Genomic DNA, 12490 nt, shown 5'->3' with positions numbered 1-12490 from the left:
ATTGGTTTAATGCAGATTTAAAGGGAAAAACTGTGTCCTAGCTTCTATTTGCCTGCAACATCATGTGAACCATGCGAATTACACGGGGATGCAAGTAGCATCAATCTCACAGTAACTCGCCATGTAAATGGGCCCATAGATAAAGAGCTAGAAAAGAGGCAAACCTTTTTGCTCAGTAGAATTTGGTGCTGCTCCCTTCATCTTGTCATCTCTAGAGAAGGAACTGAAGGGAATCCATTATAAGTTGATGCAAGAAACTGAAATGGGGCCTTTCCCCCCAGGGAATTCCTTGCTTTTTGCTTCTTGTTGCTACTGTAGTACTTTCAGTTTTGCAAACAGTGTTATAGCAATGCCAAGCAATAGAAAATAAGCATTATGGATGTCTCGAGCTTATTAAGCAAAAAGAGGAAGCACCCATTTAACTACTTAGGAAGGACACTAACATAACCATTTAGAGCAGCCTTTCCCAACCAGTGTGCCTCCAGATGTTGTTGGACCACAACTCCCATCTTTCCTGACCATTGGCTATGTTGGCTGAGGCTGATGGGAGTTGTGGTCCAACAACATCTGGAGGCACACTGGTTGGGAAAGGCTGATTTAGAGCACTGTGACTGGAACTGATCCGAACATACCTGCTCTTTTTCCGGGTTAAGCTCAGGTAGTTGGGCTGGGTGGAGTACAGTTCTTTAATGAAATTGATAAGCTAGTATGGATCCTTACAATCAAATCTTACATCTTGTGCTTGACATTCTTTGGGGGCTTTAAAAACTATTTCAGTGTGATTGGGGGTGGAGGGGAGTTCATATTTATTGCATGAGTGAGATAATCTGTTTATCATGAAATGTGTGATTTCTAACATGACATGTCTTGATGGGCCGGAGGTTTCATTGTTGTGCTCAAGCCTTGATATACATCAAGGCTTCCCCAGTGAAGCCTGGGAACTGTAGCTTAAGGGTGCTGAGAGTTGTTAGAGGACCCCAATTCCCCCCAGAGCTATTGACTGTTAAACCACTCTGCAAATTATTGCTCTGTGAGGGGAATAGGGGTCTCCTAACAACTCTCAGCACCCTTAACAAACTACAGTTCCCAGAATTCTTGGGGGGAAGCCATGGTTCTGTTAAGTAGTATGAAACTGCTTTAAATGTATAGTGTAGATGGGGCTGAGGATTCAGAGAAAATGTTAACAATAGCAAATCTAGTTGCTAAAGTAGTGTGCTTGTCCATGTGGAAATGCTAATTAATCCTTCTGTGGAAATTCTAAACCAGTCCTATATCTGCCATATCACCATGGGTCATGTGAAAATCATACCATTTAAATGTAAAAACTTCCTAATGACCAAGGAGCCTGCTTGCAAAAGGAGATTTGAGTTTTTGTCAGTTAGAGCTCATTAAGGAGTGACCTGCTCCCAATCTGCATGAAACACCTGGGGAAAAAAGGTGCTGTAAAAGGCCGACCTGTCATGATAGAGCCTCAGCTGCATTAATTGACAAACAGCCTGCGGGTAGAGAAACTTGCATGTACCTTGGGTGTGCGTGAATGAGAATAATTTAGTTTAGTGTTAAGCGGGTTGTATTTTGCCCTTAGTCACGGCATTGCCTTTCTTTTTGCTCTTGATGCTGGCTGTGACCCAGCAGCTTTGTATATTTATCTTGCTTTATCAGTGTTGCTTCTTCAGTTGTCTCTTTCTTTCCCCTCCTTTTTTATTAATGGAAATGAGCAAGTAGCTGAAGCTAATTCAAATTTGCAGGAAGTCTTGTACACAGTATAAGATTTCCAGGACTGTTCCACTCCAGTTTGCAGATGGGAAGAACTGAATTTTTGAATTCTCAAATCAGGTTAAAAACAAAACAAAACTCCCTGAGTTTTGATATGGGTGAGCATTCAAGTACGAGTTCCCAACCCGCAAAAATGTGGTACAGCCCACTAAGGACTAAAGCTTTTTTTTACAATGTTACTGCCCCTTTCTATAAGCTACCTGAGGTGAAGCTGTTTTTATTAGTATTTGTACCATACTGCATTTCTTAGAATGTGTGTGTAGCGCTGTGTGCATGTATATATATTTCAAGACCTTGGGAAAAATATGCTGGATGTTTTGTAACAAAGCATACAGACAAAAGCCAATAATTTTCTGTTGCTGTTGCCAGTCAGAGTAGACAGTGCTGAACTAGGTGGGTTAGAAATTGGACACTGAGGTTGTCAGTAATCAACATCTTGCCTGCATACCTTATCCATACATGTGGATAAGTGGAATGTGCACTGCTCTATCATTTGTGTAATAACTGTCAGGGATAGCCAAATTAGGAAATCTGGGTAAGGTACTATATTCTCCAGATAACAGTGTGGGGACCAGAGCAACCCACCACCTTCATGGATGTCAAAGCTCTTTCAGAAAGCTGCTGTCACCTAGCAGTATGACTTGTACTGGTGTGGAGTCATCACTGTGGGAACAGGACTGATATGAAGGTAGGTTGATAGTGACCTTCCTTTCTAAGACGGACATGGAGATATAATTGATTTTTTCCCCTTACAGGTAAAATTGTGCGTCAATCATATTGTTATGTACTCTGCTTAAGAGAGTTTTATGATTAAGCAGTCTACAAATCTTTCCAAATGAATAAAATGGGGGGGGGGGGTTAAAAATGGCAGATGGCATGTTCTCTCAGTGCAATACCTAGCATGCAGCCACTCAGGACACCTCTTGGTGCTGGAAGGAAAGACTAAAAATATGTTTAAAGGGGCCTGTATATGACTGTACTAGGCTGGCTGGGTGAGGCCCTTTTGAACTTACCACCCAATGCTGAAAGTGGCACTGGGAAGTTGCTGAGAGGTTGGCTGAGAAGCTACACTTAATCAGCTGGTTGTCCTTTTACTCCCTTCCCAATGTAGCTTCAGGAAGGGAAGAAAAATATGGCTTACTCATTTTCTCAGCTACAGCTGCTTGGTGCCTCTCATCTGAAAGGTGCTCAGGAACTGTACTGAGGGAATGGGCTAACTTTTCATTCCTTCTCCAAGAAGTGGGCAATAAAAAGGTGGCTTGTTCAATGCAGCTGTCTCTCACTCAGTTCTATTGACAGTGCTGCTGTTCAGGCCTCAATGCCTAGAATGTTGGGCAGGGCCCACTTACATGGGGGGGCAGGTGGGCTGTCAAGGGCACTGGGTCCTGCCTGTCCTCTCAAACCTGGAGCCTTTCAGTAAGCTTGGGAACTACTGTTCAGCACTGGACAGCAACATTGTCTAGGGCCTAAAAAAGGCTCTACCACAAGCCTCCTTCCTGGTGCTGTCTGGTTAATTGGAGACAAGAAAAGAAATGGAAGGTGAAGAAGATTTGTGGCAGGGAAGATATTCTGGCCTCATTTTCAAATCATACCTGAACTTTGTAGGCGTCTGAGCTAGATTTGGGATGGGCTAAGGGTGGTACCATGAAATCTAGTGTCCAAAATACCCCTTCCCAAAAAAATGACTATTCACACAATAACTGATTGCCCCACTTAAGAACATAAGAAGAGCCTGCTGGATCAGGCCAGTGGCCCATCTAGTCCAGCATCCTGTTCTCACAGTGGCCAACCAGGTGCCTGGGGGAAGCCCGCAAGCAGGACCCGAGTGCAAGAACACTCTCCCCTCCTGAGGCCTCCGGCAACTGGTTTTCAGAAGCATGCTGCCTCTGACTAGGGTGGCAGAGCACAGCCATCATGGCTAGTAGCCATTGATAGCCCTGTCCTCCATGAATTTGTCTAATCTTCTTTTAAAGCTGTCCAAGCTGGTGGCCATTACTGCATCTTGTGGGAGCAAATTCCATAGTTTAACTATGCACTGAGTAAAGAAGTACTTCCTTTTGTCTGTCCTGAATCTTCCAACATTCAGCTTCTTTGAATGTCCACGAGTTCTAGTATTATGAGAGAGGGAGAAGAACTTTTCTCTATCCACTTTCTCAATGCCATGCATAATTTTATACACTTCTATCATGTCTCCTCTGACCCGCCTTTTCTCTAAACTAAAAAGCCCCAAATGCTGCAACCTTTCCTCGTAAGGGAGTCGCTCCATCCCCTTGATCATTCTGGTTGCCCTCTTCTGAACCTTTTCCAACTCTAGAATATACTTTTTGAGATGAGGCGACCAGAACTGTACACAGTATTCCAAATGCGGCCACACCATAGATTTATACAATGGCATTATGATATCGGCTGTTTTATTTTCAATACCTTGCCTAATTATCGCTAGCATGGAATTTGCCTTTTTCACAGCTGCCGCACACTGGGTCGACATTTTCATCGTGCTGTCCACTACAACCCCGAGGTCTCTCTCCTGGTCGGTCACCACCAGTTCAGACCCCATGAGCGTATATGTGAAATTCAGATTTTTTGCTCCAATATGCATAATTTTACACTTGTTTATATTGAATTGCATTTGCCATTTTTCCGCCCATTCACTCAGTTTGGAGAGGACTTTTTGGAGCTCTTCGCAATCCCTTTTTGTTTTAACAACCCTGAACAATTTAGTGTTGTCAGCAAACTTGGCCACTTCACTGCTCACTCCTAATTCTAGGTCATTAATGAACAAGTTGAAAAGTACAGGTCCCAATACCGATCCTTGAGGGACTCCACTTTCTACAGCCTCCATTGGGAGAACTGTCCATTTATTCCTACTCTCTGCTTTCTGCTTCTTAACCAATTTCTTATCCACAAGAGGACCTCTCCTCTTATTCCATGACTGCTAAGCTTCCTCAGAAGCCTTTGGTGAGGTACCTTGTCAAACGCTTTTTGAAAGTCTAAGTACACTATGTCCACTGGATCACCTCTATCTATATGCTTGTTGACACTCTCAAAGAATTCTAATAGGTTACTGAGACAGGACTTTCCCTTGCAGAAGCCATGCTGGCTCTGCTTCAGCAAGGCTTGTTCTTCTATGTGCTTAGTTAATCTAGCTTTAATAATACTTTCGACCAGTTTTCCAGGGACAGAAGTTAAGCTAACTGGCCTGTAATTTCCGGGATCCCCTCTGGATCCCTTTTTGAAGATTGGCGTTACATTTGCCACTTTCCAGTCCTCAGGCACGGAGGAGGACCCAAGGGACAAGTTACATATTTTAGTTAGCAGATCAGCAATTTCACATTTGAGTTCTTTGAGAACTCTCGGGTGGATGCCATCCGGGCCCGGTGATTTGTCAGTTTTTATATTGTCCATTAAGCTTAGAACTTCCTCTCTCGTTACCACTATTTGTCTCAGTTCCTCAGAATCCCTTCCTGCAAATGTTAGTTCAGGTTCAGGAATCTGCCCTATATCTTCCACTGTGAAGACGGATGCAAAGAATTCATTTAGCTTCTCTGCAATCTCCTTATCGTTCTTTAGTACACCTTTGACTCCCTTATCATCCAAGGGTCCAATCGCCTCCCTAGATTGTCTCCTGCTTTGAATGTATTTATAGAATTTTTTGTTGTTGGTTTTTATGTTCTTAGCAATGTGCTCCTCAAATTCTCTTTTAGCATCCCTTATTGTCTTCTTGCATTTCTTTTGCCAGAGTTTGTGTTCTTTTTTATTTTCTTCATTTGGACAAGACTTCCATTTTTTGAAGGAAGACTTTTTGCCTCTAAGAGCTTCCTTGACTTTGCTCGTTAACCATGCTGGCATCTTCTTGGCCCTGGCGGTACCTTTTCTGATCTGCGGTATGCACTCCAGCTGAGCTTCTAATATAGTGTTTTTAAACAACTTCCAAGCATTTTCGAGTGATGTGACCCTCTGGACTTTGTTTTTCAGCTTTCTTTTGACCAATCCCCTCATTTTTGTGAAGTTTCCTCTTTTGAAGTCAAATGTGACTGTGTTGGATTTTCTTGGCAATTGGCCAGTTACATGTATGTTTAATTTAATAGCACTGTGGTCACTGCTCCCAATCGGTTCAACAACACTTACATCTCGCACCAAGTCCCGGTCCCCACTGAGGATTAAGTCCAGGGTTGCCGTCCCTCTGGTCGGTTCCATGACCAACTGGTCTAGGGAATAGTCATTTAGAATATCTAGAAACTTTGCTTCTTTGTCATGACTGGAACACATATGCAGCCAGTCTATGTCCGGGTAGTTAAAGTCACCCATTACTACCACATTTCCTAGTTTGGATGCTTCCTCAATTTCATATCTCATCTCAAGGTCTCCCTGAGCATTTTGATCAGGGGGACGATAGATCGTTCCCAGTATTAAGTCCCTCCTGGGGCATGGTATCACCACCCACAATGATTCTGTGGAGGAGTCTGCCTCTTTTGGGGTTTCGAGCTTGCTGGATTCAATGCCTTCTTTCACGAATAGAGCAACTCCGCCACCAATACGTCCTTCCCTGTCCTTCCGATATGGTTTATATCCAGGGATAACCGTATCCCACTGGTTTTCTCCATTCCACCAAGTCTCCGTTATGCTCACTATATCAATGCTCTCCTCTAAGACCAAGCACTCCAGTTCTCCCATCTTGGTTCGCAGGCTCCTAGCATTAGCGTACAGGCACTTGTAAGCAGTGTCTCTCTTCAAGTGTCTTTGGCACTTGTGGTTTGGCCTGTGGTAATTTTGCTCTTCTGAATTTATATCCTGTGCCCCTACTCTCACAATGCCTACTTTTAGGCCTACCCCTTTTAAAATGTCATCATTTCTTTGGTTTTTATCCCAGGGGGGAGGTTTATTCCGAACCGGACCTTTCTCAGCTCCTGTCGGGTTTCCCCCCTCAGTCAGTTTAAAAGCTGCTCTGACAACTTTTTAATTTTAAGTGCCAGCAGTCTGGTTCCATTCTGGTTCAAGTGGAGCCCGTCCCTTTTGTACAGGCCCGGCTTGTCCCAAAATGTTCCCCAGTGCCTAACAAATCCAAACCCTTCCACCCGACACCATCGTCTCATCCACGCATTGAGACTGCGAAGCTGGGCCTGTCTGGCTGGTCCTGCGTGTGGAACCGGTAGCATTTCAGAGAAAGCCACCTTGGAGGTCCTGGCTTTCAGCATCCTACCTAGCAGCCTAAATTTTGCTTCCAGGACCTCACGGCTGCATTTCCCCATGTCGTTGGTGCCAACGTGCACCACGACCACTGACTCCTTCCCAGCACTGTCTACCAAACTATCTAACTTCGCACCAGGCAGGCAAAACACCTTGCGGTCTACACGCCCATCACACACCCCACTGTCTATGTTCCTAATGATCGAATCACCCACTACAAGGATCCCTCCACCCCCTGGAGATATATCCTCGGCATGAGAGGATAGCTGCTCATCCCCCAAGGAATGGGTCCCTTCTAAGGGATCGTTTCCCTCTTCCTCAGCTGGATGCTCTCCTTCCCCGAGACCATCGTTGTCCATGATAGCAGGAGAGCTATCATCGTTGGAGTGGGACACAGCTATAACGTCCCTGAAGGCCTCCTCCACAAACCTCTCTGCCTCTCTCAGCTTTTCCAGGTCTGCCACCTTGGCCTCAAGGAAATGAAGTCGTTCCCGGAGAGCAAGGAGCTCTCCATGTGATGCAAAAAAACTTGCTATACAATCCTACTATAGTAGCTTGTGTGTGGGTACATGAGCGCACATGCATTCTGACAGGGCTGGCGCCAGGTATGCCAGGCCCCAGCCTGCCCCAGCCCCAGCACAGGCACGCACGTTCCACCTACCTACCTTTCCCTTGGTGAATGCTGCGTGCATGCCTGCCTTCAACCAAGATGGCAGCCTAGGCTTCCCTATGACGCTGATGCCTCCACCACTATCTTGGTTGATGGCATGTGTGCATGCTATGCGCACACATCCCTGCCATTGACCAAGATGGCAGCAGGGGCATCAGCCCTTTAGGGAAACCTCGGCCACCATCTTGGTTGATGGCAGGCTTGCGCACACAGCACAATCAGCATTTAAGTCAAGGGAAAGGTAGGTGGGGGATGCAGGTGGGCATCACAGGCCTGCGCAGCAGTAGAGAGGGAGCTCCCTCTCATGATCCGCAGCAGGGTCGGGAGCCGATGCTGCTGTGGATCGCGGAAGGGAGCATTACCCACCCACTCTAAGGAGGGGCCCTCTGGTGCCGGCCCTGCATTCTGAATCATATCTGACTGTAAAAAAACCAGCAACTAGGGCAGCTATGTCTGATGTAATGCAAACTATGGCAGACATACTACACTATTATATTAATACACACACAGGTCTAGTCAGCATGTCTCATTAAACCATTATTTTAAGCAACCAATAGTTTAATATGAATGATGGTGCATGCTGCTCAAAAGTTCCTGCAATGCTATCTCCCCCCCTTCCCCCTCCCTGCTTCTGCTGCACCACAAATGAAATGAACCAAAGTCTCATTTGTTGTGTCATCCGAACCAGGGCTTGTGGTTTGTTTCCTCCAAGCAAACCATGAGTGGTGGTAACAAGGTTTGCTCTGGCTTACTGCTTGTGGTTTCTTTGAAGGAAACAAACCAAAATCCCAGGTTTGGATGACACAAGATGCCAAACTCCGGCTTGTTTCATCCATAGTGTGGTAGCAGCAGAAGCAAGAGAGAAGTGCTGCAGGAACTTTTGAGGAGTGTGACCTACACACTGCTTATTCACATTAATCCATAATTAGTTTTAACTATGTTTTAGTGTTATGTGTGAACTGGGCCACTGTTAGGCTATTAGGCTACCTATGAAAGTCCCCACAAGACAAACGCTCCTCATTCCTGTTTCTTATTAATATTATTATTCTCAAGGGTTCTTTTATTAAAGCCAACATTTTAAATGTTGGCCTTTTTTCTTGACTACCAAAGAGAAAAATATGTCCCAACAATAGCCTTCACCCTTGGAGCACTTTCTTCCATCAATCTGTCCTTATAAAGCATCTTATTTTGAAACATTTGTTATGTTATGTTAATGTTTATTTTATTTATTTGTGACGGGCTAATTATGGTAAATAGGCCCTGAAGTGGAAAGCATGTAAAAACACAATGTTTCTTGAGCATCATTTCTATTACTTTCCCCCCACATTTTTAAATACTTCCATATTAACCCCAAAATCCTTTCAAATTTTACTTCTTCACTTTAGTGCTTTCTACAGAAGATTTCTCTTGCTCTATACTATAGATTTTCCTTCACGTTTATCTCTCTAAGGTTAGAACTCTATAGCTACTCCCCTGGGAATAAGTGTCACTGAAATCATTGGGACTTGCTTCTGAGTAGACATGCATAGAATTGTATAGTTAATTGTCTCTGCTGGCATTCAAACAGGTACTACTACTCCCTAAAACAGTATTGGTCACCAAAATCACCAGAAGTCCTGACAAGACCAGAGGTGCTGCTTCAATGCTGAGCACCTTGAGAATGGGCTGGTGGCAGAATCCCTGCTGCTAATGGCACAAAGTTTCATCATAATGGTCAAATGTGTGCTCTTGGATATATAAAATATTAAACTCAAAAAGCAAAATTTGTTCCAGTTACCATACACCATAATAATAACTATCGATGCTTGTATGAAATTTGCATGTAGTTAGAAAGACAAGGGCAAGGTGCAGCTCACATCCACCGCTAATTGATGTCCAATTGTTTTATAAAGTGAACAAACAACATAATGTAGGGTTATAACACCAATCAAATTGAAAATACCCCTAGGAAGTGTGCACGCCTACAGGTGCATGCACACATGAACAAACAAATCTCCACATCCCCCAAGGTAGGACAGCAATTTGGCTATGCAAAAATCAGTATTTTAACAGTTTTCAGTGTGTTCTTAATTTTTAAACAAAGTAAGGTTGTTGAGCTGAGCTGCTACTAAGATGTTGCCTATCTTAAAATATCTGCATCTGTTTCAATAAAAATATTTTTCATTTGTTTGAATCTGATGTTTAAACCATGCTGTCTGTGTTTAACTGATGTCCCCCAATAAAATATTCTAGTTCAACTACTTTTGGCAATTGGAAAAATATTTTGAATTGTCCATATGACACAGCCAGCCAGTGTGGCGTAGTGGTTAGCATGTTGGACTATTTATTTATTTTATTTATTTCAAAAATTTATATACCGCTCTAGTTCCGAAACTCAGAATTCAGAGCGGTGAACATTAAAAAACAGAGATAATACAAAAACAGCATAATAGAATACCTAAAAACAAATAAGTAAATTAATACTAAAAAGTTCGACAACAATCTCACTTCAAACATTAAAAGCTAGTTGAAACAGGTATGTTTTAATCCGCCAACGGAATTCAATGAGAGACGAGGAACGTCGTATCTCAGATGGTAAATTATTCCAAAGAGTAGGGGCTATGACTGAGAAGGCCTTCCTCCTGGTGTTCATTTGGCGGATCATGAAAGTTGAGGGAATAATAAGAGTGCTTTCAGAAATCGATCTCATAGGGCGATAGGTTTTGAATTCAACAAGACGGTTTGTCAAATATACCAGCGCCAGTCCGTGAAGAGCCTTAAACGTTAGAACCAGAATCTTAAACTGATGTCTGGAGCTAATAGGGAGCCAGTGAAGATGGTAAAGAAGAGGTGAAGTATGAACCCGAGGACCAGTTTTAGTGATCATCCTCACGGCCGCTCTTTTTACCTGCTTGAGCGGTCGAAGTGCTCTAGCAGAAAGGCCAACATATAAAGAATTACAATAGTCCAGTCGAGAGGTTACTAAGGCCTGAGTTATTTTCATTAATTCTGATGTTCCTAAAAATGGGCGGAGTTGACGGACCAGTTTTAGTTTTGCAAATGTGGCTCTAGACACGGCTGCAACCTGGGGTTCAAAGGTTAGGGCTGAGTCCAAGATTATACCTAAACTACGGACTTGAGATTTTAAAGGGAGAAAAACTCCGTCAAGTGAAGGCAGATGTCCAGTTCCTTGGGGGAGATTTTTGCCAATGAGAATGACCTCTGTTTTTTCTGGGTTTAGTTTCAATTTGTTTTTATTCATCCAACTTTGCACTGCTAGGAGACATTGATTAAGGCAGTTGACAGTCTCTACAGTGTTCGGTGGAAAGGAACAATACAGTTGTGTATCATCGGCATATTGGTGATAATGAATCCCAAATTTTCGAATGATTTTTCCTAAAGGGCTTACATAAATATTAAATAACATCGGGGATAAAACAGAGCCCTGTGGAACGCCATATTTTAATGGCCAGGGTTTAGAGCAATGATCCCCGAGGGCAACTCTCTGAAGCCTTTTTTCCAAAAAGGAGCGAAGCCATTTTAGTACTGTACCTCTGAGACCCATTTTAAAGAGTCGGTCTAACAGAATGCTGTGATCAATTGTGTCGAATGCGGCAGATAAATCCAATAAAACTAGAAGGGACAGATTGTCTTTGTCATGTTCTAGTCGAAGATCGTCGACTAATGCGACTAGAGCCGTTTCAGTCCCATGATTCGGTCTGAAACCAGATTGGAAGAGGTCATAACAGTCGGAGGTGTCTATAAACTTTTGAAGCTGTGAGGCTACCACTCTCTCAATGATTTTACTCAGAAAAGGTAGATTAGATACCGGTCGATAATTATTTAATATTTTAGGGTCGAGAGAGGGTTTTTTTAGTAAAGGTGTAACCATTGCTTCTTTTAGGCATTCCGGTAAGTGGTCTTATTGAAGAGAAGAATTTACGATTATACTAATCCAGTTTGCTAATTTCAAATTTGATGTTTTTATCAACCAGGAAGGACATGGATCAAGTAAACAGGTTGTTGGATTCATTCCATTTAGAAATCGAGGAATGTCATCTGGAAAGATTAATTGAAAGGTGGCAAAAAGCGCAGGGTAGTCATTTTCTGATCTGATGTTCTTTTCCTCTGCCATTTCAGTATGATCTATATTAAAACGAATCTGATCCACCTTAGCTTCAAAAAATGAGGTGAATTCTTGGCAGCGGGCTTGAGAGCAGATTAAATGAGAGTTTGTTTGTGGTGTTTGAAGGAGATTATTCACTATCCGGAACAGTTCTTTTGGATGATTACTCGATGAGGCAATAGAGGTCGAATAAAAAGATTTTCGGGCTGCCATTCTCATTGAGGCATAGGTTTTTGCACATTTGTTCGCTTGAATCTTATCAAATGAGCTAGTTGACTTTTTCCAGCACCGTTCTAGACGCCGGTAGGAACGTTTCATTTTTAATAGGTCTTTTGAGAACCATGGAGCTAATTTCGATCTCATCATTTTCAGTGGGCGGAGAGGGGCCATTTCATCCACTATTTCGGTCATCCTATTATTCCAAGAGTTGGTCAAAATTTCGATTGACTCTCCCATATGGGGGTCAGCATACTCTTGTAGCCTAGATGCGAATATATCTGGGTCTAGTAATCTTTTTGGACGATATAATCTAGAGGAAATATTAGTCTCAGTAGAGAAGGACGGAATTAATAATTTGAATTGGATCAAATAATGATCCGACCATAATAATGGCGAAGTAGCCACATTATCAATTTGAAAATTCTTAGCATCTGGATCTGATTGAAAAATAAGGTCGAGAGTGTGGCCCGCCATATGAGTTGGAACACCTACTAATTGTTGAAGTCCTAAGGTGGACATCATGGTCAAGAACT

General features: G+C 43.0%; 1 protein-coding gene across 14 annotated transcripts in view; it reads left to right on the top strand.

Annotated features, from left to right (window-relative positions):
* Positions 1-1484: 1484 nt before the first annotated feature.
* LNX1 (ligand of numb-protein X 1) overlaps positions 1485-12490 on the top strand; it is a 197879-nt gene continuing 186873 nt past the window's right edge. For 9 of the 14 annotated variants that reach the window (XM_061583232.1, XM_061583231.1, XM_061583229.1 and 6 more), the window contains exon 1: positions 1500-2464. The gene's annotated coding sequence lies outside the window, so the exon portion shown is untranslated. Of the gene's footprint in view, positions 2465-12490 lie in introns of all 14 variants that reach the window. The other 5 variants (XM_061583239.1, XM_061583240.1, XM_061583228.1 and 2 more) reach the window with 4 other exon arrangements.

The sequence above is a fragment of the Rhineura floridana genome, chromosome 9 (genome assembly GCF_030035675.1).
Source record: "Rhineura floridana isolate rRhiFlo1 chromosome 9, rRhiFlo1.hap2, whole genome shotgun sequence".
Lineage (NCBI taxonomy): Eukaryota > Metazoa > Chordata > Lepidosauria > Squamata > Rhineuridae > Rhineura > Rhineura floridana.
This window is presented reverse-complemented; position numbering and strand designations above follow the sequence as displayed.